Source organism: Hyperolius riggenbachi, chromosome 7 (genome assembly GCF_040937935.1).
Source record: "Hyperolius riggenbachi isolate aHypRig1 chromosome 7, aHypRig1.pri, whole genome shotgun sequence".
Taxonomy (NCBI): Eukaryota; Metazoa; Chordata; class Amphibia; order Anura; family Hyperoliidae; genus Hyperolius; species Hyperolius riggenbachi.
This window is the reverse complement of record NC_090652.1, coordinates 327489844-327516399: the sequence shown is the minus strand read 5'-3', so window position 1 is coordinate 327516399 and position 26556 is coordinate 327489844.

Genomic DNA, 26556 nt, shown 5'->3' with positions numbered 1-26556 from the left:
AAGAAGAAGAAGAAGAAGAAGAAGAATTGGTCTCTTGGCAAAAAAAAAAAAAAAAAAAAAAAACAAGTTATTTTTTTTCGAGGAGAAGGTTTATTGGGGGGAAAAAAAGCCCCAACAAAATTTTTTTTTTTCTTTCTAAGCCTAATTTCGAAGCCAAAACCCTAATTTCTAGGCCACAACCCTAAATTCTAAGCCTAAAACCCTAAATTCTAACCCTAAATTCTAACCCTAAACCCTGTCTTCTAACCCTAACCTAACCCTAACCCTAAAACCAAGATTTGAAGGCCAAAACTGGATTTCTAAGCCTAAACCCTCCATTCGGACTATTCTACTTCAATTCTAAGCCTCCCACCTGAGTTTTGACCACAAGAAGAAGAAGAAGAAGAAGAAGAAGAAGAAGAAGAAGAAGAAGAAGAAGAAGAAGAAGAAGAAGAATTGGTCTCTTGGCAAAAAAAAAAAAAAAAAAAAAAAACAAGTTATTTTTTTTCGAGGAGAAGGTTTATTGGGGGGAAAAAAAGCCCCAACAAAATTTTTTTTTTTCTTTCTAACCCTAATTTCGAAGCCAAAACCCTAATTTCTAGGCCACAACCCTAAATTCTAAGCCTAAAACCCTAAATTCTAACCCTAAATTCTAACCCTAAACCCTGTCTTCTAACCCTAACCTAACCCTAACCCTAAAACCAAGATTCGAAGGCCAAAACTGGATTTCTAAGCCTAAACCCTCCATTCGGACTATTCTACTTCAATTCTAAGCCTCCCACCTGAGTTTTGACCACAAGAAGAAGAAGAAGAAGAAGAAGAAGAAGAAGAAGAAGAAGAAGAAGAATTGGTCTCTTGGCAAAAAAAAAAAAAAAAAAAAAAAAACAAGTTATTTTTTTTCGAGGAGAAGGTTTATTGGGGGAAAAAAAAGCCCCAACAAAATTTTTTTTTTTCTTTCTAACCCTAATTTCGAAGCCAAAACCCTAATTTCTAGGCCACAACCCTAAATTCTAAGCCTAAAACCCTAAATTCTAACCCTAAATTCTAACCCTAAACCCTGTCTTCTAACCCTAACCTAACCCTAACCCTAAAACCAAGATTCGAAGGCCAAAACTGGATTTCTAAGCCTAAACCCTCCATTCGGACTATTCTACTTCAATTCTAAGCCTCCCACCTGAGTTTTGACCACAAGAAGAAGAAGAAGAAGAAGAAGAAGAAGAAGAAGAAGAAGAAGAAGAAGAAGAATTGGTCTCTTGGCAAAAAAAAAAAAAAAAAAAAAAAACAAGTTATTTTTTTTCGAGGAGAAGGTTTATTGGGGGGAAAAAAAGCCCCAACAAAATTTTTTTTTTTCTTTCTAACCCTAATTTCGAAGCCAAAACCCTAATTTCTAGGCCACAACCCTAAATTCTAAGCCTAAAACCCTAAATTCTAACCCTAAATTCTAACCCTAAACCCTGTCTTCTAACCCTAACCTAACCCTAACCCTAAAACCAAGATTCGAAGGCCAAAACTGGATTTCTAAGCCTAAACCCTCCATTCGGACTATTCTACTTCAATTCTAAGCCTCCCACCTGAGTTTTGACCACAAGAAGAAGAAGAAGAAGAAGAAGAAGAAGAAGAAGAAGAAGAAGAAGAAGAAGAAGAAGAAGAATTGGTCTCTTGGCAAAAAAAAAAAAAAAAAAAAAAAACAAGTTATTTTTTTTCGAGGAGAAGGTTTATTGGGGGGAAAAAAAGCCCCAACAAAATTTTTTTTTTTCTTTCTAACCCTAATTTCGAAGCCAAAACCCTAATTTCTAGGCCACAACCCTAAATTCTAAGCCTAAAACCCTAAATTCTAACCCTAAATTCTAACCCTAAACCCTGTCTTCTAACCCTAACCTAACCCTAACCCTAAAACCAAGATTTGAAGGCCAAAACTGGATTTCTAAGCCTAAACCCTCCATTCGGACTATTCTACTTCAATTCTAAGCCTCCCACCTGAGTTTTGACCACAAGAAGAAGAAGAAGAAGAAGAAGAAGAAGAAGAAGAAGAAGAAGAAGAAGAAGAAGAATTGGTCTCTTGGCAAAAAAAAAAAAAAAAAAAAAAAAACAAGTTATTTTTTTTCGAGGAGAAGGTTTATTGGGGGGAAAAAAAGCCCAAACATTTTTTTTTTTCTTTCTAACCCTAATTTCGAAGCCAAAACCCTAATTTCTAGGCCACAACCCTAAATTCTAAGCCTAAAACCCTAAATTCTAACCCTAAATTCTAACCCTAAACCCTGTCTTCTAACCCTAACCTAACCCTAACCCTAAAACCAAGATTCGAAGGCCAAAACTGGATTTCTAAGCCTAAACCCTCCATTCGGACTATTCTACTTCAATTCTAAGCCTCCCACCTGAGTTTTGACCACAAGAAGAAGAAGAAGAAGAAGAAGAAGAAGAAGAAGAAGAAGAAGAAGAAGAAGAAGAAGAAGAAGAATTGGTCTCTTGGCAAAAAAAAAATAAAAAAAAAAAAAACAAGTTATTTTTTTTCGAGGAGAAGGTTTATTGGGGGAAAAAAAAGCCCAAACATTTTTTTTTTTCTTTCTAACCCTAATTTCGAAGCCAAAACCCTAATTTCTAGGCCACAACCCTAAATTCTAAGCCTAAAACCCTAAATTCTAACCCTAAATTCTAACCCTAAACCCTGTCTTCTAACCCTAACCTAACCCTAACCCTAAAACCAAGATTCGAAGGCCAAAACTGGATTTCTAAGCCTAAACCCTCCATTCGGACTATTCTACTTCAATTCTAAGCCTCCCACCTGAGTTTTGACCACAAGAAGAAGAAGAAGAAGAAGAAGAAGAAGAAGAAGAAGAAGAAGAAGAAGAAGAAGAAGAAGAATTGGTCTCTTGGCAAAAAAAAAAAAAAAAAAAAAACAAGTTATTTTTTTTCGAGGAGAAGGTTTATTGGGGGGAAAAAAAGCCCAAATTTTTTTTTTTTCTTTCTAACCCTAATTTCTAAGCCAAAACCCTAATTTCTAGGCCACAACCCTAAATTCTAACCCTAAAACCCTAAATTCTAACCCTAAATTCTAACCCTAAACCCTGTCTTCTAACCCTAACCTAACCCTAACCCTAAAACCAAGATTCGAAGGCCAAAACTGGATTTCTAAGCCTAAACCCTCCATTCGGACTATTCTACTTCAATTCTAAGCCTCCCACCTGAGTTTTGACCACAAGAAGAAGAAGAAGAAGAAGAAGAAGAAGAAGAAGAAGAAGAAGAAGAAGAAGAAGAAGAAGAATTGGTCTCTTGGCAAAAAAAAAAAAAAAAAAAAAAACAAGTTATTTTTTTTCGAGGAGAAGGTTTATTGGGGGGAAAAAAAGCCCAAACATTTTTTTTTTCTTTCTAACCCTAATTTCTAAGCCAAAACCCTAATTTCTAGGCCACAACCCTAAATTCTAACCCTAAAACCCTAAATTCTAACCCTAAATTCTAACCCTAAACCCTGTCTTCTAACCCTAACCTAACCCTAACCCTAAAACCAAGATTCGAAGGCCAAAACTGGATTTCTAAGCCTAAACCCTCCATTCGGACTATTCTACTTCAATTCTAAGCCTCCCACCTGAGTTTTGACCACAAGAAGAAGAAGAAGAAGAAGAAGAAGAAGAAGAAGAAGAAGAAGAAGAAGAAGAAGAAGAAGAAGAATTGGTCTCTTGGCAAAAAAAAAAAAAAAAAAAAAACAAGTTATTTTTTTTCGAGGAGAAGGTTTATTGGGGGAAAAAAAAGCCCCAACAAAATTTTTTTTTTTCTTTCTAACCCTAATTTCGAAGCCAAAACCCTAATTTCTAGGCCACAACCCTAAATTCTAAGCCTAAAACCCTAAATTCTAACCCTAAATTCTAACCCTAAACCCTGTCTTCTAACCCTAACCTAACCCTAACCCTAAAACCAAGATTCGAAGGCCAAAACTGGATTTCTAAGCCTAAACCCTCCATTCGGACTATTCTACTTCAATTCTAAGCCTCCCACCTGAGTTTTGACCACAAGAAGAAGAAGAAGAAGAAGAAGAAGAAGAAGAAGAAGAAGAAGAAGAAGAAGAAGAAGAAGAAGAAGAATTGGTCTCTTGGCCAAAAAAAAAAAAAAAAAACCAAAAAAAACAAGTTATTTTTTTTCGAGGAGAAGGTTTATTGGGGGGAAAAAAAGCCCAAACAATTTTTTTTTTCTTTCTAACCCTAATTTCTAAGCCAAAACCCTAATTTCTAGGCCACAACCCTAAATTCTAAGCCTAAAACCCTAAATTCTAACCCTAAATTCTAACCCTAAACCCTGTCTTCTAACCCTAACCTAACCCTAACCCTAAAACCAAGATTCGAAGGCCAAAACTGGATTTCTAAGCCTAAACCCTCCATTCGGACTATTCTACTTCAATTCTAAGCCTCCCACCTGAGTTTTGACCACAAGAAGAAGAAGAAGAAGAAGAAGAAGAAGAAGAAGAAGAAGAATTGGTTTCTTGGCGAAAAAAAAAAAAAGAAAAAAAAAAAGTTATTTTTTTTCGAGCAGAAGGTTTTTTGGGGGAAAAAAAAGCCCAAACGGAAATATTTTTTTCTTTCTAACCCTAATTTCTAAGCTGAAACCCTAATTTCTAACCCTAAAACCCTAAATTCTAACCCTAAATTCTAACCCTAAACCCTGTATTCTAACCCTAACCTAACCCTAACCCTAAAACCAAGATTCTAAAAAAAAGGGTTAGATTCGAAAAAAAAGCCCAAACAAAAATATTTTTTTTCTTTCTAACCCTAATTTCGAAGCCAAAACCCTAATTTCTAATCCGAAACCCTAATTTATAACCCTAAAACCCTAAATTCTAACCCTATATTCTAAGCCTAAACCCTGTTTTCCAACCCTCACCTAACCCTACCTAGTGGTGCTCAGCAGAGCTCGAATATTCGAGTAGCTCGAATATTCGAGTAGCTCGAATATTCGAGCTCTTTTTCAGCTATTCGAGCTCAGTATTCGAGCTCCGAATAGCTGTAGCTATTCGAATGGGCTATTCGAGTACACTCGAATAGCCCATTCACTATTCGAGCTATTCGAGCAAAACGGCGCTATTCGAGCTCGGTACCGAGCTCGAATAGCGTCATAGCCCAGATTGATGTCCTTAGAGCCAATCAGAGGGCTCCCAGGCCCTCTGACGGCAGCCAATCACAGAGGGGGACCCTGGCCAGCCCCTACCCTATAAATAGCGGCCGCCATGTTAGGTTTCTCCGTGCTTGCCTGAGACTTGCATAGAGAGAGAGTTGCTCCTTTGTGCTTTGGCTTAGCAAGAGCTCTATTGTGGTCATTTACCTAGCGTTTTTGCTCACATACACCTCCTATACACACCTATATTGTTGTTAGTTAGTTAGACATTGTATTTTAGTTAGTAGCTTTTGTGTTACATACTAGACAGAGACAGCTGCTGCAAGCTTACAGCTTTAGGCCTCAGGGCCTGCCTGTGTGGGCAGCTGTTCTCTCCTGTCCTCTGTTTATTTCTCTCATCTATACCAGTATTTCTGCTGTCCTTTACTACTTATTGTATTAGTATTGTAGTTATAAACTGTAACTGTACTAGGACACTCAGTCACTGTTCATAGGCTACTAGCTCCTGCGTGTGTGCACTCACTGTCTGTGTACACACACTACACACACTCTCTATTTCCTTCTGATAACTGATTGATTATTGTAATTAGTTAGTTGTACTTACTGTTACTACTTGCTCTTACTGTACTAGGAGTCTAGGACACTCAGTCACTGTTCATAGGCTACTAGCTCCTGCGTGTGTGCACTCACTGTCTGTGTACACGCACTACACACACTCTCTATTTCCTTCTGATAACTGATTGATTATTGTAATTAGTTAGTTGTACTTACTGTTACTACTTACTCTTACTGTACTAGGAGTCTAGGACACTCAGTCACTGTTCATAGGCTACTAGCTCCTGCGTGTGTGCACTCACTGTCTGTGTACACACACTACACACACTCTCTATTTCCTTCTGATAACTGATTGATTATTGTAATTAGTTAGTTGTACTTACTGTTACTACTTACTCTTACTGTACTAGGAGTCTAGGACACTCAGTCACTGTTCATAGGCTACTAGCTCCTGCGTGTGTGCACTCACTGTCTGTGTACACACACTACACACACTCTCTATTTCCTTCTGATAACTGATTGATTATTGTAATTAGTTAGTTGTACTTACTGTTACTACTTACTCTTACTGTACTAGGAGTCTAGGACACTCAGTCACTGTTCATAGGCTACTAGCTCCTGCGTGTGTGCACTCACTGTCTGTGTACACACACTACACACACTCTCTATTTCCTTCTGATAACTGATTGATTATTGTAATTAGTTAGTTGTACTTCCTGACTGTTACTACTTACTTACTGTACTAGGGACACTCACTCAGTCACCTCACCCACCAACCCACTCCATTAACGTACCCCACTTTTCACCCGCCCTTTTAAAAAACTTTTGTCTATACGCCCAAAACATCGAAGATGTCTGGAAGTGGCAGCCAGCGCGGTTTGGGCAAGGGGAAGGGCAGCAAGGGAATCAGGAGGAGAGGGAGCAGCATTGTGGCAGGCCGCGGCCGCGCCACCATGCACAGTTCCGCAGCAGCAGCGTCAGTGGCTAACATTCCTCTCATAGCCACTGGTCGTGGACGCCTTGGGCGCCGCCCAGCAGGAGCATCTGCAACTCACGCTGCAGAGACACAGCAGCAGCAGCGTGTAGCACCTGCTCCGATTTTCCTCCAGCCGGGTCGGAAACGTCCCATTGAGGAAAAGGATGCAGACACTGTGGTGCAACTGATGATGGAGGATGAGCAGCCCGCCATCAGCTCTGCATCCGAGGCCTCCACCCTCACCACCACCACCACCACCACCACCTCTGTTCGCAGCAGCCGCCCAGCAGGGCCTGGGGAGGAGGCCAGTTCACCGTCAGTCGCCGACCTGTCACTCAGCAGTCTTTTGACCCCAGGCACCATCAGGGTATTGTCTGCTGTTGTTGGCGATTTTGAGGAGGAGATGCTGATGGGCACTTTGGGGGATGAGGGATTGGACAGCAAGACTGTGGCGACAGTCAAGCAGCCCATCCATGCATCAGGAGAGGAGTTTGGGGGGTCATCATCCCAGCAGGACATGTTTCAGGAGGGGGAGGATGATGGTGATGACACGGTGACAGACAGAGACTGGGTGCCACCACCTCCAGGGGATGTCGTCCTCAGCAGCTCTGAGGAGGAGGAGGAGGATGCGCTTGTGGGCCTTGCAAGGAGGCGCATCATTGCAAGCATTGGCAGCAGTAGGCAGGTCCCACAGCCTGCTGGTGTCTCAGGCTCAGCAGCAGCAGCAGCAGCAGCATCTGCCAGTACCACCACCAGCCGCACCCAAGCCCCCCCCCCCCAACCACCACAGGGAGACAGGCAGCAGCGCTTCCATGCCGTAGGGGGATGTTTTTGTCACCAATCTGGCGCTTTTTCACCATGCCCACTGTGGACAGCAAGTACGCCACTTGCAACCACTGTCAGCGGAAGTTGAGCAGAGGTGTAGACCCCTTAAAGTTCAGCACCAGCTCGCTCATCAACCAGCTCGCTGCGAAACATTTCCACCAGCATGAGGAGTTCCAGAGGCTGAAGGAATCTGGTGCTGGCAGTGGCACCACACCCATCACTGCACAGCCTTCAGCAGCAGCAGCAACAGCAGCCACCCGCCCTCCTGCTCCTCCAGCAGCACCAGCAGGAGTGCGGAAACGCACTGCTCCTCCCCCCTCTGCAACTCCTGCCACCGACACTGAGGCCTGTTCTGGCAGCCAGTCCTTAGTGGCCTCCTCTGCTGTGTCTGCTGATTCCCGTGCCAGCAAAAAGCGACGCCAGAGCCTTTTGAGCGAGTCCTTCCAGGGGGTGGTTAGGGCTCTGCCTCCCAGCAGCCGTCGCGTGCGGCAGCTGAACGGCTTGCTGGCACGGGCCATTTGCTCCCAACTCCTGCCATACACGCTCGTGCAGGAGGGGAGCGACATGCGTGCGCTGCTTGCTTGCGCAGCCCCAGACTGGCAGCTCCCCAGCAGACACTACTTCGCCCGCAAGGCCATTCCTGCACTGCACCGCTTTGTGATGGCCAATGTGGAGCGAGGGCTGGAGCACGCGGTTGGTGAAAGGGTCCACGTCACCATGGACTCCTGGAGCAGCCGCTTCGGGACAGGCCACTACCTGTCCTTCACTGTCCACTGGGTCAGCTTGGTGGAAGGGGGTGAGGATGGGAGAGCAGCAGCGGGCACAGCAGCAGCAGCAACACAGTGGGTGGTGCCACCCCGCAGGGTCGGGGGAACTGCAGCAGGTTCCTCCGATCCTCTGCCATCCTCCGGCACACCTGGCCAAACCCCCCGCCTCAGCAGCAGCGTGAAGGCCCGCCACTGCCAAGCGCTGCTGCACTTGGTCAGCCTTGGGAAGACCAAGCTGACGGCAACCCATGTGTTGGCCAAACTCCAGGAGCAAGAGAGGATTTGGCTGACCCCCAGAGGCCTCAGAGTCGGAAAGGTGGTGGCCGAAAATGGGGCCAATCTGGTTGCCGCAATAGACAGGGGAAACCTGACCCACATCCCCTGTCTTGCCCACGTGCTGAACCTGGTGGTGCAGAAGTTCTTGCGCACCTACCAGGGGATGGGCGAACTGCTGGAAACGGCAAGGAACGTTGTGCGTCACTTCCGGCGCTCGGCTGCAGCCTGTGCGAGCCTGGAAGATGTGCAAAAGGAGCTGGAGCTGCCACGCCATCGGCTGATCCTTGACGTTCCGACTCGCTGGAACTCCACCCTGGCGATGTTGGAGCGTCTGGTTGAACAGAAGCACGCTGTCAACCAGTACCTTGCCCTGGCCACTGTTTCCGCCGCTCAGAGAAGGGACAAGACCAGCAACATCCCGTCCATCGTCCCCGATGATGACTGGAGGCACATGCAGCAGGTGTGCTTAGTGCTGGCTCCCTTTCTGCAGGCCACTAACATGGTGAGCAGGGACCATGCTATGGTCTGCGAGTGGGTGCCCCTGGTTTGTCTGCTGAACAGGGCCCTCGATGCTTTGCTGGAACAGGGAGCGGCAGCCTTGGACCAGCAGGAGCGGCAAGCAGCTGCACAGTCCACCTCTGAGGGGGAGGAGGAGGAGGACTTGGTGGAGGTCCCTGACCTTGCTGCTGATGAGGGGGAGCAGCACAGTGCAGCTGAGTTGGTGCGGGGGTGGAGAGAGGATGAGGCTGACGAGGCAGAGGAGGAGGACAGCACTGCCATCGATGTGCCTGCACACGTGGCCCGCATCTTCCCAATGGCAGCGCACATGCTGGCGTGCCTGCGCAAGGACCCCAGGGTGATCCAGATGAAGCAGAGGGAGGACATCTGGATCAGCATGATGTTGGACCCACGCCTCAAGGGGAAGTTGAGCCAGTTCCTGCCGCCTGCAGGAGGAGACCCAGCGCAACAAATAAGGAGCTTGCAGCAGGCCCTTGTTGAGCGCTTGGAGGAAGCCTTCCCCCAGCCTTCCACCCCCACTGTCCAGCCAGCACAGAGGCAGCAGCAGGTGCCTGCATCCAGCAGCAGCAAGCGCCCCACAGACCTGCTGTCTCTCAGCCACGAGCTCTACAGGACTGTAGAGGCTCCGGCAGCAGTGACTAGAGAGGAGGTGCATGCAGCAGCATCCTCCTCCGGTCACAGCCAGCGCCTGACCCGCATGGTGGCTGACTACATGGGGTCCTACAGCGGGCTTGACAGCGATGCCCCTGTTGATCCCATGGAGTATTGGGTCAAGCGCCTGGAGATCTGGAGCGAGCTGGCGCAGTACGCCCTGGAAGTGCTGTCCTGCCCCCCTTCCAGCGTGCTGTCCGAGCGCTGCTTCAGTGCAGCTAGTGGCGTGGTCACCGAGAAACGCTCACGTCTGTCTCACAAGTCTGTGGACAGACTGACGTTTCTCAAGATGAACCAGGCGTGGGTGGATGGCGAGTTCCTGGCCCCTGTTGTCGGCGAGAGGGGGACATGAACTGGCTGCCGGAACTTAGAACCATCGTTAATGTGCCTTACCACCCTTTACCACCTCCTGGCTCCTGCTCACTAAGCCAGCCTGGTTCACTTTGACTATTACGTCGCCTGCAGCCACACATTTTACACCTACAGTGGGCTGCTGTGTACTGCCCTTCTGCTGTCTGTCTGTGTTTCCCACTGCCAGGGTACACAGAATTACCTTCTGCTGCCACTCTGCCACCAGCTATTACGTCAAAAAATAGCTATATCTGTGTAATTGGTTGTAAAACCAAAACCAAAAAACCATTAAAAAAAAAAAAGGTTTAATTTTTCTGAGGTGCCCGGGTTGAAAACTGTGTTGTCCCAGTTGTGTATTGGACACGATGTGGGCTGCACGACCGCTGTCTGGGACCTCCTGTTGTATTTATTTACAGCCCTGGTATCACCGCTAGGTACCAGGGCTATTATGTCACGCTGCCTACCTGCTGCCACACTCACACTGCTCCTCCTACATTCCTCCTGCTGCTGCTGCTGCTGTCTGTCTGTGTTTCCCACTGCCAGGGTACACAGAATTACCTTCTGCTGCCACTATGCCACCAGCTATTACGTCAAACAATAGCTGCTCACATAATTACTCCTCCATTCCTCCTGCTGCTGCTGCTGTCTGTCTGTGTTTCCCACTGCCAGGGTACACAGAATTACCTTCTGCTGCCACTCTGCCATCAGCTATTACGTCAAACAATAGCTATATTGGTTGTAAAACCAAAACTAAAAAAACCATTAAAAAAAAAAAAGGTTTAATTTTTCTGAGGTGCCCGGGTTGAAAACTGTGTTGTCCCAGTTGTGTATTGGACACGATGTGGGCTGCACGACCGCTGTCTGGGACCTCCTGCCTGCTGTGTTTATTTACAGCCCTGGTATCACCGCTAGGTACCAGGGCTATTATGTCACGCTGCCTGCCTCATTGACTGCCTGCTGCCACACACTCATCCTCCTTCTCCTGCTCCTGAATTTACCTCCTGCTGTCTGTGTGTTTCCACTGCCAGGGAGCACATACAATGGCGCTTCCAACATGCGTGCGCCCACCAGCTATTTGTTACGCTCAAAAATAGCTGCATTTCTTTAAAAAAAAAATGGAAAGAGAAATAAGTGAAGAAGAAGAAGACGATATAGAAAAAGAAGGAGAAGGAGAAGAAGAAGAAGAAGAAGAAGAAGAAGAAGAAGAAGAAGAAGAAGAAGAAGAAGAAGAAGAAGAAGAAGAAGAAGAAGAAGAAGAAGAAGAAGAAGAAGAAGAAGAAGAAGATGAAGAAGATGAAGAAGAAGATGAAGAAGATGAAGAAGATGAAGAAGAAGAAGAAGATGATGAAGAAGAAGAAGAAGATGAAGAAGATGAAGAAGAAGAAGATGAAGAAGATGAAGAAGATGAAGAAGAAGAAGATAAAGAAGAAGAAGAAGAAGATGAAGAAGAAGAAGAAGATGAAGAAGATGAAGAAGATGAAGAAGAAGAAGATGAAGAAGAAGAAGAAGATGAAGAAGAAGAAGAAGAATATGAAGAAGAAGATGATGAAGAAGAAGAAGATGAAGAAAAAGAAGAAGAAGATGAAGAAGATGAAGAAGAAGAAGAAGATGAAGATTAGAAGATGAAGAAGAAGAAGATGAAGAAGAAGAAAAAGAAGAAGACAATATAGAAGATATAGAAGAAGATATAGAAGAAGAAGATATAGAAGATAAAGAAGAAGAAGAAGAAGAAGTATATACAGTACTGAACAAAATTCTGGACACAACTTCTCTTTCCACCTTTTTTTTTTAAAGGAACATCCCCACATAATCACTTGCTGTTGTTACTTGGAAAAAAAGATGTTTCTTGCATCATTCACCCTCAAAACAAGTGTTGGAAGCTATTTAAGGCCAATTCGAATAGTCAGCTCGAATAATGAGCTCGAATACCGACTCGAATAGTCAGCTCGAAGTTCTAGGTCGAATCGAATAGTAAAAATTATTCGACTCGAATATTCGACTGACCTCGAATAATTTACTATTCGAATTCGACCAAACTCGAATTTTAAAAAGGGGTATTTGAGCACCACTGACCCTACCCCTAAAACCAAGATTCTAAGGCCAAAACTGGATTTCTAAGCCTAAACCCTCCATTCTGACTATTCAACTTCAATTCTAAGCCTCCGACCTGAGTTTTGACAAGAAGAAGAAGAAGAAGAAGAAGAAGAAGAAGAATTGGTTTCTTGGCAAAAAAAAAACAAAATGCAGTTTTAAATGATGGTTTTATTATTTAGTGAGAAAAAAAAAATCCAAATCTACATGGCCCTGTGTGAAAAAGTGATTGTTCCCCTTCTTAAAAAATAACTTAACTGTGGTTTATCACACCTGAGTTCAATTTCTGTAGTCACCCCCAGGCCTGATTACTGCCACACCTGTTTCAATCAATAAATCACTTAAATATGAGCTATCTGACACAGAGAAGTAGACCAAAAGCACCTCAAAAGCTAGACATCATGCCAAGATCCAAAGAAATTCAGGAACAAATGAGAACAAAAGTAATTGAGATATATCAGTCTGGCAAAGGTTATAAAGCCATTTCTAAAGCTTTGGGACTCCAGCGAACCACAGTGAGAGCCATTATCCACAAATGGCAAAAACATGGAACAGTGATGAACCTTCCCAGGAGTGGCCGGCCGACCAAAATTACCCCAAGAGCGCAGAGAGAACTCATCAGAGAGGCCACAAAAGACCCCAGGACAACATCTAAAGGTCTGCAGGCCTCACTTGCCTCAATTAAAGTCAGTGTTCACGACTCCACCATAAGAAAGAGAGTGGGCAAAAACGGCCTGCATGGCAGATATCCAAGGCGCAAACCACTTTTAAGCAATAAGAACATTAAGGCTCATCTCAATTTTGCTAAAAAAAACATCTCAATGATTTCCAAAACTTTGGGGAAAATACCTTGTGGACCAATGAGACAACATTTGAACTTTTTGGAAGGTGCGTCTCCCGTTACATCTGGCGTAGAAGTAACACAGCATTTCAGCAAAAGAACATCATACCAACAGTAAAATATGGTGGTGGTAGTGTGATGGTCTGGGGTTGTTTTGCTGCTTCAGGACCTGGAAGGCTTGCTGTGATAGATGGAACCATGAATTCTACTGTCTACCAAAAAATCCTGAAGGAGAATGTCCAGCCATCTGTTCATCAACTCAAGCTGAAGCCATCTTGGGTGCTGCAGCAGGAGAATGACCCTGTAACAAACATGGAAGAGACAGCTGCGGTGAACATCAATACCACCGGAGCTGCCTCCATCTCCCTGCCTAGCAATCTATCCGGGCCTCGGGCGTCTAGCACGCCGAGGACGGGTTTGTCAGCAGCACATAGGGTCGCATTGTAGCGTGCACGTGCGCACAGACAGGACCTTTATGCGGGGAGGAGGCGCGTCAGCTGACCGGCCGGTCGGCTGAAGTCAGAGGAGCCGCTCGCCGCTCCTCATTGGTTGATTGAAGGGGGCGTGCTGGAGGGGTCTCCTCTGCTTCTTAAAGGGACTCCGAGCTCTGGCTAAAATAAAATTTTCACTTACCAGGGGCTTTCTGCAGTGCTGGTCGGGACGTCCCACGCTGGCCTCCTGGCTCTTCTCTCCACGGCTGTCCATATAGGGCTGTCCGGCGGCTCCCCGGGCGACACTGCCCGAGTGTCGGGGCTCCTTCTTCCACAAACCTCATCAATGACGTCGCACGCCGGCTGCCTCGCGTCATCACGGCGGCCGGTGTGACAGTACGGCGCATGCACGATTTAATCGCGCATGCGCCGTGCTGTCACGGCGGCCGTCGTGATGATACGAGGCGGCCGGCATGCAACGTCATTGATAGAGTTGGGCCGAACCTCCGATTTTAGGTTCGCGAACCGGGTTCGCGAACTTTCGCGGAACGTTCGGTTCGCGTTAAAGTTCGCGAACCGCAATAGACTTCAATGGGGATGCGAACTTTGAAAAAAAAAATTATGCTGGCCACAAAAGTGATGGAAAAGATGTTTCAAGGGGTCTAACACCTGGAGGGGGGCATGGCGGAGTGGGATACACACCAAAAGTCCCCGGGAAAAATCTGGATTTGACGCAAAGCAGCGTTTTAAGGGCAGAAATCACATTGAATGCTAAATGACAGGCCTAAAGTGCTTTAAAACATCTTGCATGTGTATACATCAATCAGGTAGTGTAATTAAGGTACTGCTTCACACTGACACACCAAACTCACCGTGTAATGCACCGCAAACAGCTGTTTGTGTAGTGACGGCCGTGCTGGACTGGTGCGCACCATGGCGAGAGTGCAGGTTTTGGTGGCTTTACAGCCCATATGGTCGCCTGGCTGATGTAGCTGAATGACAGAACAGTGACTGTCCAGCTGATCAAATTTGGTCTGACCACAATGAAGCAACGACCTTATTATCTTTTGTGTGCCCCCCGAGACACTCATCTAGGCGCCGGTCATTGCTTCATTGTGATACGCAAGCCCCTTCACCACGGCAAGGTAATGATCACGAAGGGGAATGGGCGCATGTACATGCCTTTTCTTTTGTTGTTGCAGCTGCCCGCAGTGCAGCCAGAAAAATTAGACAGTCATGTACACGCACCAGAAAAATTATTACAGCGGCCTAAAAAATTCAGCAATCCGCCTGGAGTCCCGGACCCTGTTGGTGATGGCGGAGAAGGTAGTCAAGCGGCATGCAGGCAGACATGCTGTGTGGAGGGACTGGGAGCGACTTAGTCTTCTTGGGGCAGGCCAGGCAGCCAGTCACACGGCGTGCAGGCAGAGATGCTGTGTGTGCGGGGACTGACTTAGTCTAGGGGCGAGCAGCAGCCCTCCGGGATCCATGCCTCATTCATTTTGATTAAGGTGAGGTACTTAACACTTTTGTGACTTAGGCGACTTCTCTTCTCAGTGACAATGCCTCCAGCTGCGCTGAAGGTCCTTTCTGACAGGACGCTTGCGGCAGGGCAGGAGAGAAGTTGGATGGCAAATTGGGACAGCTCTGGCCACAGGTCAAGCCTGCGCACCCAGTAGTTCAAGGGTTCCTCATCGCTGTTCACAGCAGTGTCTACATCCACACTTAAGGCCAGGTAGTCGGCTACCTGCCGTTCCAGGCGTTGGTGGAGGGTGGATCCGGAAGGGCTACGGCGAGGCGTTGGACTAAAGAACGTCCGCATGTCCGACATCACCATGAGATCGCTGGAGCGTCCTGTCTTTGACTGCGTGGACACGGGAGGAGGATTAGTGGCAGTGGTACCTTGCTGGCGTTGTGCCGTCACATCACCCTTAAAGGCATTGTAAAGCATAGTTGACAGCTGGTTCTGCATGTGCTGCATCTTTTCCACCTTCAGGTGAGTTGGTAACAGGTCCGCCACTTTGTGCCTGTACCGAGGGTCTAGTAGTGTGCCCACCAAGTACAGCTCATTCCCCTTGAGGTTTTTTATACGGGGGTCCCTCAACAGGCAGGACAGCATAAAAGACGACATCTGCACAAAGTCGGATCCAGTACCCTCCATCTCCTCTTGCTCTTCCTCAGTGACGTCACGTAAGTCAACCTCCTCCCCCCAGCCGCAAACAATACCACGGGAAGGTTGAGCAGCACAAACCCCCTGCGACGCCTGCTGCGGATGTTCTCCTGCCGCCGTCCCCTCCTCCTACCCCTCCCCCAAAGAAACACCTTGCTCATCATCCTCTGAGTCTGACTCATCTTCTGCACACAACTTCTCTTCTTCCTCCTCCTCCCCCCTCTGTGCTGCCGCAGGTGTTGAGGAAACAGTTGGGTCTGATGAAAATTGGTCCCATGCCTGTTCCTGCCATAACGGTTCCTGGTCACGCTCATTCGCAGCTTCATCCGCCACTCTACGCACAGCACGCTCCAAGAAGTAAGCGTAGGGAATTAAGTCGCTGATGGTGCCCTCACTGCGGCTAACCAGGTTGGTCACCTCCTCAAACGGCTGCATGAGCCTGCATGCATTTTTCATCAGTGTCCAGTTGTCGGGCCAGAACATCCCCATCTTCCCAGACTGTTTCATTCTACTGTAGTTGTAGAGGTACTGGGTGACGGCTTTTTTCTGTTCTAGCAGGCGGGAGAACATGAGCAGGGTCGAATTCCAGCGAGTCGGGCTATCGCAAATGAGGCGTCTCACCGGCATGTTGTTTTTCCGCTGAATTTCCGCAAAGCGTGCCATGGCTGTGTAAGACCGCCTCAAATGCCCACAGAACTTCCTGGCCTGCTTCAGGACATCCGCTAAGCCAGGGTACTTTGCCACAAATCTTTGAACAACTAGATTCATGACATGTGCCATGCAGGGTATGTGTGTCAGCTTCCCCATATGCAAAGCGGCAAGCAGATTGCTGCCGTTGTCGCACACCACGTTGCCTATCTCCAGGTGGTGCGGGGTCAGCCACTCATCCACCTGTTTCTTAAGAGCAGCCAGGAGAGCTGCTCCAGTGTGACTTTCCGCTTTGAGACAAGACATGTCTAGGATGGCGTGACACCGTCGTACCTGGCATGCAGCATAGGCCCTGCGGAGCTGGGGCTGTGTAGCTGGAGAGGAGAAATGCCACTCAGCCAAGGAGGCGGAGGACAGCGAAGAGCATGTAGCAGGAGGAGAGGAGGTGGCAGGAGGCCTGCCTGCAAGCCGTGGAGGTGTCACAATTTGGTCCGCTGCGCCCTGCTTGCCATCGTTCACCACCAGGTTGACCCAATGGGCTGTGTACGTAATGTAGCGGCCCTGCCCGTGCTTGGCAGACCAGGCATCCGTGGTCAGGTGTACCCTTGACCCAACGCTCTTCGCAAGAGATGACGCCACTTGCCTCTCAACTTCACGGTGCAGTTGGGGTATGGCCTTTCTCGAAAAATAAGTGCGGCCTGGCATCTTCCACTGCGGTGTTCCGATGGCCACAAATTTACGGAAGGCCTCAGAGTCCACCAGCCGGTATGGTAACAGCTGGCGAGCTAACAGTTCCGCCACGCCAGCTGTCAGACGCCGGGCAAGGGGGTGACTGGCCGAAATTGGCTTCTTCCGCTCAAACATTTCCTTCACGGACACCTGACTGCTGCTGTGGGCAGAGGAGCAGGAAGCGCTCAAGGGCAGAGGCAGAGTGGAGGAGGGTGCCTGTGAAGGTGGAAGGGAGAAAGCGGCAGAAGCAGATGATGCACCTGAAGGAGGAAGAGGAGAAGGAGGGTGACTTTTCTTTTGTGTGCTGCTGCTGCTTTTGCTCAGGTGGCCATCCCATTGCTGTTTGTGCCTTTTCTCCAGGTGCCTTCGTAAGGCACTTGTCCCTACGTGAGTGTTGGCCTTTCCACGGCTCAATTTTTGTTGGCAGAGCGAACAGATGGCTTTGGTCCGATCTGAGGCACACACATTAAAAAATTTCCACACCGCTGAGCCACCCTGGGATGTGGGCACTATGGGGACCTCAGCAGCTGATGCTGAAGGGCAAATTGGCTGGCTGTACATAGGTGGCGATACATGGTGCCGGACACTGCCACCAGCTGTTTCTGACGAAGAGCTGCCCCAGCTTCTTTCAGCAACTTCTCTCCTCCTACTACTCTCTGACTCCCCCTCTGAACTGTCCCCTCTTCATCTCCTCTATTGGGAACATACAGAGGATCCCTATCATCATCATCATCGTAATCATCCTGCCCAGCTTCTCTTGCCTCAGACAAATCCAAACATGCACCATCAGTAGGTCCTTCATCCTCCTTACACGTTGCATCCATAGTGTTGCCGCGTAACTCAGACATATGAGCTGGTGAAAATTCATCTGGCTGTAACAACAATGGCTGTGCATCGATGATTTCAACACTAAATAATTCTTGCGAAGTGTCAAATGCAGCGGAAGTGGTGCTAGTAGTAGCGCTGGTGGCTGAGCAAGATGAGGTGTTCTGTGTCGCTAAATACTCAACCACGTCCTGACAATCTTGGGAGGTGATGGGACGTGCCTTCTTCCGAGCACTGTACTGTGGGCCAGGTCCACACGAAATTACATTTACACGACCTCGCGCAGACCTGCCGGGTGGCCTTCCTCTGGCTCTGGCACTACCTCTTCCTCTACCTGTTTTGTCCATATCGGGTATGCACGGAGTGGTATATCACACTGCGTGCACTCACGTAGGTAGGTGGGTTCACTTAACTGCACAGGTATGCGCACTGATGCGGTGGGTTCACTGAACAGAACAGGTATACAGTGGCGGGTTCACAGAACAGGTATGCAGTGGCAGGTTCACTGAACAGAACAGGTATGCAGTGGCGGGTTCACTGAACAGTACAGGTATACAGTGGCGGGTTCACAGAACACAACAGGTATGCAGTGGTGGGTTCACTGAACAGAACAGGTATACAGTAGCGGGTCCACTGAACAGAACAGGTATGCAGTAGCGGGTCCACTGAACAGTACAGGTATACAGTGGCGGGTTCACAGAACAGGTATGCAGTGGCAGGTTCACTAAACAGAATAGGTATGCAGTGGTGGGTTCACTGAACAGTACAGGTATACAGTGGCGGGTTCACTGAACACAACAGGTATGCAGTGGCGGGTTCACTGAACAGAACAGGTATACAGTAGCGGGTCCACTGAACAGAACAGGTATACAGTGGCGGGTTCACTGAACAGAACAGGTATACAGTGGCGGGTTCACTGAACAGAACAGGTATACAGTAGCGGGTCCACTGAACAGAACAGGTATGCAGTGGCGGGTACACTGAACACAACAGGTATGCAGTGGCGGGTTCACTGAACAGAACAGGTATACAGTGGCGGGTTCACTGAACACAACAGGTATGCAGTGGCGGGTTCACTGAACAGGTATACAGTGGCGGGTTCACTGAACAGTACAGGTATACAGTGGCGGGTTCACTGAACAGAACAGGTATACAGTGGCGGGTCCACTGAACAGAACAGGTGTGCAGTGGTGGGTTCACAGAACAGGTATGCAGTGGCAGGTTCACTGAACACAACAGGTATGCAGTGGCGGGTTCACTGAACAGGTATACAGTGGCGGTCCACTGAACAGAACAGGTATGCAGTGGCAGGTTCACTGAACACAACAGGTATGCAGTGGTGGGTTCACTGAACAGGTATGCAGTGGTGGGTCCACAGAACAGGTATGCAGTGGTGGGTTCACAGAACAGGTATGCAGTGGCAGGTTCACTGAACAGGTATGCGGTGGTGGGTTCACTGAACAGGTATGCAGTGGTGGGTTCACTGAACAGGTATGCAGTGGTGGGTTCACAGTACAGGTATGCAGTGGTGGGTTCACAGAACAGGTATGCAGTGGTGGGTTCACTGAACAGGTATGCAGTGGTGGGTTCACTGAACAGGTATGCAGTGGTGGGTTCACAGTACAGGTATGCAGTGGTGGGTTCACAGAACAGGTATGCAGCCAGGAACAAGCTAAGCCTAACTAATCTTTCCCTCTGAGAGACAGTCTGCAGCAGCTCGCCCTACTCTTACTAATGCAGGCACACGAGTGACCGTAATGGCCGCCGCTGCCTGCCTTATATAAGGGGGGTGGGGCTCCAGGGGCTAGTGTAGCCTAATTGGCTACACTGGGCCTGCTGACTGTGATGTAGAGGGTCAAAGTTGACCCTCCATGTGCATTATGGGGCGAACCGAACTTCCGCAAAGGTTCGCCTGCTGGACACGAACGCGAACCACGGAAGTTCGCATGGAACCGTTCGCAGGCGAACCGTTCGGCCCAACTCTAGACATTGATGAGGTTTGCGGAAGAAGGAGCCCCGACACTCAGCCAGAGTCGCCCGGGGAGCTGCCGGACAGCCCTATATGGACAGCTGTGGGGAGAAGAGCCAGGAGGCCGGCGTGGGACGTCCCGACCAGCACTGGGCTGTAGAAAGCCGCTGTTAAGTGAAAATTTTTATTTTAGCCAGAGCTCGGAGTCCCTTTAAGCCTTGCCGAATCACTCGCAACTTGTCTGCTGTTGCGAATACTTCGTGTTAGCGCTCAGACCTTAGATAGATCCGGTGTGCTTTGATCCGGAGGAAACCGAGGATTTCACACAGAGATAGGAATTGTTTGATAGCTATAATTATAAGTGAGATACTGTATATTATCTGTGTATGACTCTGGCTCGTTCTGACTACTCTTCCGCTCAGTGATTCTGTACTTCTGCCCATCTGATCTTGCTGCCGACTCTGCCTGTTAAAACCTTCTTGCCTTTGCCTTCTGATTTTGTACTGTATCTGTCTGTCTGTTGCCAACTCGATTAGTCTGTCCACTCTACTCTCACCAGAGGGCCCTTCTCTCTGGTGAGGGGCTCTGTACTGTTAGTACCCACCAGCTTCTCTGGTGAGATATAGCTAAACCTATCAGTACTACTGTTGCACCAAGCACTATACTTTGCTAGTAGCTATCACATTAGCTGTCTGGTATACTTGTATTATTGGTGATTCTGCAGATCACCATATAATCAGGTATATATCTGTATTATAGGTGATACTGCGGATCACCTAATAATCATAACTCTGTTACTTGCTGGCACATATCGTTACAGACCCAAAACACACCAGCAAATCCACCTCTGAATAGCTGAAGAAAAACAAAATGAAGACTTTGGAGTGGCCTAGCCAAAGTCCTGACCTGAATCCTATTGAGATGTTGTGGCATGACCTTAAAAAGGCGGTTCATGCTAGAAAACCCTCAAATAAAGCTGAATTACAACAATTCTGCAAGGGTGAGTGGGCCAAAATTCCTCCAGAGCACTGTAAAAGACTCGTTGCAAGTTATCGCAAACGCTTGATTGCAGTTATTGCTGCTAAGGGTGGCCCAACCAGTTATTAGGTTCAGGCGGCAATTTCTTTTTTACACAGGGCCATGTAGGTTTTAAGTTTTTTTTTTCACTAAATAATAAAAACCATCATTTAAAACTGCATTTTGTGTTCAATTATGTTATCTTTGACTAATAGTTAAAAGTTTTTGATGAGCAGAAACATTTAAGTGTGACAAACATGCAAAAGAATAAGAAATCAGGAAGGGAGCAAATAGTTTTTCACATGACTGTACCTACCTGCTGTTGTTCACTTTAGTGCACCCACCTACCTACGTGAGTGCAAGCAGTGTCACTGTGCCTCTCCGGCACCTGTCTGTGTGTGACAAGTGCACATTGTAATACCCAGCACTACATATACCTACCTGCTGTTGTTCACTTCAGTGCACCCACCTACAGGGCCGGTTTAAGCAACAATGGGGCCCCAGGGCAAAATAAACCTGTGGGGCCCCCCCCAACAGATACCCCCGAACAAAAATCGGCATTAAGGGACCTTTTTTGCAGCTGGTATAGTCAGGGTGTGAAGCCCCAATCGGTCGGAGCTCCACATTCTGGCTACCCCAGCCTGCATGGGGGACAAGGGGTTAAAAAGTTTCAGGAGGGAGGACCCCACATAATTAAAAAAAAAATCCTGCACTCTAAACATAAAATAAAAATTGGGAAAATAGGAAAAAATGCCAGGGATCTTCATACAGCCATATTTCGGCTGTATAGCGATCCCTGGCCAAAGCGCTGCGGCTGCGTATGGACCCCCTGAAAACCCCGTCAGGAAATATATTGCTCTTTCTTTTGATGCATGTAAAATTACACTACCGTTAGGTTTGCTACTAAAAGTGACATTTACCGCATTTAAAAGTATACTTTTTTCCTTCAAAACTTTAAAATAGATTTTCTCAAAAACTATAAGGTCTTTTTGAAAAATAGTTTTTTTTCTCTTATTCCCAATGATCTCCTTAACATATTCTGAAAATTTAGGGTTTCTAGCATGTAAGGTGGATTTGCTATTAACCATTAAAGTCGGCAGGTTTTTAAATGTGTATTTCTTTTCCTTTCAAACTTTAAAATCAATTTTCTCAAAAACTATAAGGTTGATTTGAAAAATGTTTTCCTCTCGTAGCCACTGGGGGCCCCTACAAGCTCTGGGGCCCTGGGGCAATTGCCCCCTTTGCCTCTATGGTAGCGCCGGCCCTGCCCACCTACCTACGTGAGCGCACACAGTGTCACTGTGCCTTTCCGGTACCTGTCCGTGTGTGACAGGTGCACATTGTAATACCCATCACTGCATATACTTACCTGTTGTGTTCTGTGCCCCCACCTTCCTATGTGAGTGCACGCAGTGTGATATACCACTCGGTGCATACCTGCACCTGTGTGACTGCACATTGTATTAGTCAAATCAGTGCATACCTTTCACTTCATCCCCCCCCCGATATGGACAAAACAAAAGGCAGAGGCAGGCCACCTGGCAGGTCTGTTCGAGGTCGTGTCATGGTTTCGTGCGGCCCTGGACCAAAGTACAATGTTCAGAAGAAGGCACGTGCCATCAACCCCCAATATTGTCAGGACGTAGTAGTTGACTATTTAACACAGAACACCTCATCTTTCTCAGCTTCCACACGGAAGTGTGACATATCTTCCTCCTCCTGCTCTGATTCTGGCACCCCACTTAACACTCAGTCGGCTGCCACCATCAAAGTGCCATCACCCCAGGGCTCAGCGTTGAGGAAATTTTTGTGTGTGTCTGCCTCGGATGAGAACAATGCCATCTGTACTCTCTGTCACCAAAAATTGAGCTGTGGAAAAACCAAGACCCACTGAGGGACAACTACCTTACGAAGGCACATGATTACAAAGCACAAACTGCAATGGGATGACCACCTGAGGAAAATCAGCACACAAAAGCAAAGCCACACACCACAGTGGAAGATACCAGGCCGCAATTTTTTCTCAAAAAAGGCAATACCTAAACTGTACCGTGATGTTGAAAGGCAAGTGGTGAAATCTCTGGCACACAGCGTTGGGTCAAGGGTCCATCTGACCATGGATGCCTGGTCTGCAAAGCATGCTCAGGCCTGTCCGAAGACTAAGTCGGTCCCCACACACAGCATCTCTGCCTGCACACCGTGTGACTGCCTGCCCTAAGACTAAGTCAGTCCCCACACAGCATCTCTGCCCGCAGGCCGATTGACTGCCTTCTCCACCACCTCCAACAGGGTCCAGGACTCCAGGTGGATACCTGAATTTTTAAGGCCACTGCTAGCAGCGGCTGCTATAATAATTTTTCTGGTGCGTGTACATGCCTGCCTAATTTTTTTGGCTGCACTGCAGCTGCAACAACAAAACAAAAGGCATGTAAATGTGGCAATTCCCCTTTGTGATCATTACCTTGCCGCTGTAAAGGGGCTTGCATATCACAATTAAGCAATGACCGCCGGATATATGAGTGTCTCGGGGGGGGGGGGGCACACCAAAGATAATAAGGTTGTTGCTTCATTGTGGACAGACCAAATTTGATCAGCTGGACAGTCACTGTTCTGTCATTAAGCTACCTCGGCCCGCTGACCATATGGGCTTGAAAACCGTCATGGCCTGCACTCTCGCCATGGTGCGCACCAGTCCAGCACGGCCGTCACTACACAAACAGCTGTTTGCGGTGCGTTACACAGTGAGTTTGGTGTGTCGGTGTGAAGCAGTACACTAATTACACTCCCTGATTGATGTATACCCATGCAAGATGTTTGAAAGCACTTTAGGCCTGCAAATTAGCATTCAATGTGATTTCTGCCCTTAAAACGCTGCTTTGAGATTTTTCCCCGGGACTTTTGGTGTCTATCCCACTCATCCATGCAAAAACTCAGATGTTAGACCCCTTGATATATCTTTCACTTTTGTGACCAGCATAAGTGTTTCTAGTTGTCAAAGTTTGCCTCCCCATTGAAGTCTATTGCAGTTCACAAAAGTTTGAGTGAATCAAACTTTCGCGGAAGTTTGCGGGTCGTGAACCGAAAATCGGAGGTTCGGGCCATCTCTGGGCACCTCTCGTGTTAACACTCTTTTGTGATTCAACCCCTTTAAATGTAGTGTGTGAATGGAAGCAGAGGCTTCTGTGGAGATGATATGGGCTATGCTGACTGCAGGGCTGGTGTACAGCCATTCTGAGGCTCTTTGCTATGTCTAGGCTTTTTATCTAAAGTCAGGGAAAGATTATATTTTTAATGTCAGCAAGGGCACCACTGTGTAATTGTATTGGTTAGTTGCCGGCAGTCTTCTGGGAGTCTGCCAAAACTGTCATCATCAAAGTGAAATGAAGAAATCCCTCGAGAATACAATATACTGAAACTAAAAGCCTTTATTAGCTAGATATGATCTATCCCATATAATATTTATCTAATGCCTTCTACAGATTGTCTCCTCATGAGCTGCCACAGATACTGCTTAGCATTCTGCTAAAATTCTGCAACAAAAGGCTTTGACTTTATTGACGAGACCTCTGCTGACACTGCTGATGATATGAAATCCTGCACTCCAGATAAGAATCATGAGGCTAAGTAGCCTATGGTTACACTGCCACGCACTTCAAATTCAACCTCTTTCCTTATCAACTTGTCAGTAATGGACTCAAAAAGAAGGCTTCAAATAACAGAAAGTGCACAGTGTCCCAACAATCCCACACATAAACAGAGGCACAGTGTCCCAACAATCACACACATATAAAGATGCACAGTGTCCCAACAATCCCACACATATAAAGTGCACAGTGTCCCAACAATCCCACACATATAAAGTGCACAGTGTCCCAACAATCCCACACATAAACAGAGGCACAGTGTCCCAACAATCCCACACATATAAAGATGCACAGTGTCCCAACAATCACGCACATATAAAGATGCACAGTGCCCCAACAATCACACACATATAAAGTGCACAGTACCCCAACAATCACACACATATAAAGTGCACAGTGTCCCAACAATCACACACATAAAAAGTGCACAGTGTCCCAACAATCCCACACATATAAAGTGCACAGTGTCCCAACAATCACACACATAAACAGATGCACAGTGTCCCAACAATCATGCACATATAAAGATGCACAGTGTCCCAACAATCACACACATAAAAAGTGCACAGTGTCCCAACAATCCCACACATATAAAGTGCACAGTGTCCCAACAATCACACACATAAACAGATGCACAGTGTCCCAACAATCATGCACATATAAAGTGCAAAGTGTCCCAACAATAACACACATATAAAGATGCACAGTGTCCCAACAATCCCACACATATAAAGATGCACAGTGTCCCAACAATCACACACATATAAAGATGCACAGTGTCCCAACAATCACACACATATAAAGTGCACAGTACCCCAACAATCACACACATATAAAGTGCACAGTGTCCCAACAATCACGCACATATAAAGATGCACAGTGCCCCAACAATCACACACATATAAAGTGCACAGTACCCCAACAATCACACACATATAAAGTGCACAGTGTCCCAACAATCACGCACATATAAAGTGCAAAGTGTCCCAACAATAACACACATATAAAGATGCACAGTGTCCCAACAATCACACACATATAAAGATGCACAGTGTCCCAACAATCACACACATAAAAAGTGCAGAGTGTCCCAACAATCACACACATATAAAGATGCACAGTGTCCCAACAATCACACACATAAAAAGTGCACAGTGTCCCAACAATCACACACATATAAAGATGCACAGTGTCCCAACAATCCCACACATATAAAGTGCAAAGTGTCCCAACAATCCCACACATATAAAGTGCACAGTGTCCCAACAATCACACACATATAAAGTGCACAGTGTCCCAACGATCACACACATAAACAGATGCACAGTGTCCCAACAATCACACACATATAAAGATGCACAGTGTCCCAACAATCACACACATATAAAGATGCACAGTGTCCCAACAATCCCACACATAAACAGATGCACAGTGTCCCAACAATCACACACATAAAAAGTGCAGAGTGTCCCAACAATCACACACATAAACAGATGCACAGTGTCCCAACAATCACACACATATAAAGATGCACAGTGTCCCAACAATCACACACATATAAAGTGCACAGTGTCCCAACAATCACGCACATATAAAGTGCACAGTGTCCCAACAATCACACACATATAAAGATGCACAGTGTCCCAACAATCCCACACATAAACAGATGCACAGTGTCCCAACAATCACACACATAAAAAGTGCACAGTGTCCCAACAATCACACACATAAACAGATGCACAGTGTCCCAACAATCACACACATATAAAGATGCACAGTGTCCCAACAATCACACACATAAAAAGTGCACAGTGTCCCAACAATTACACACATAAACAGATGCACAGTGTCCCAACAATCACACACATATAAAGATGCACAATGTCCCAACAATCACACACATAAAAAGTGCACAGTGTCCCAACAATCACACACATATAAAGATGCACAGTGTCCCAACAATCACACACATAAAAAGTGCAGAGTGTCCCAACAATCCCACACATAAAAAGTGCAGAGTGTCCCAACAATCCCACACCTATAAAGATGCACAGTGTCCCAACAATCACACACATATAAAGATGCACAATGTCCCAACAATCACACACATATAAAGATGCACAATGTCCCAACAATCACACACATAAAAAGTGCACAGTGTCCCAACAATCACACACATATAAAGATGCACA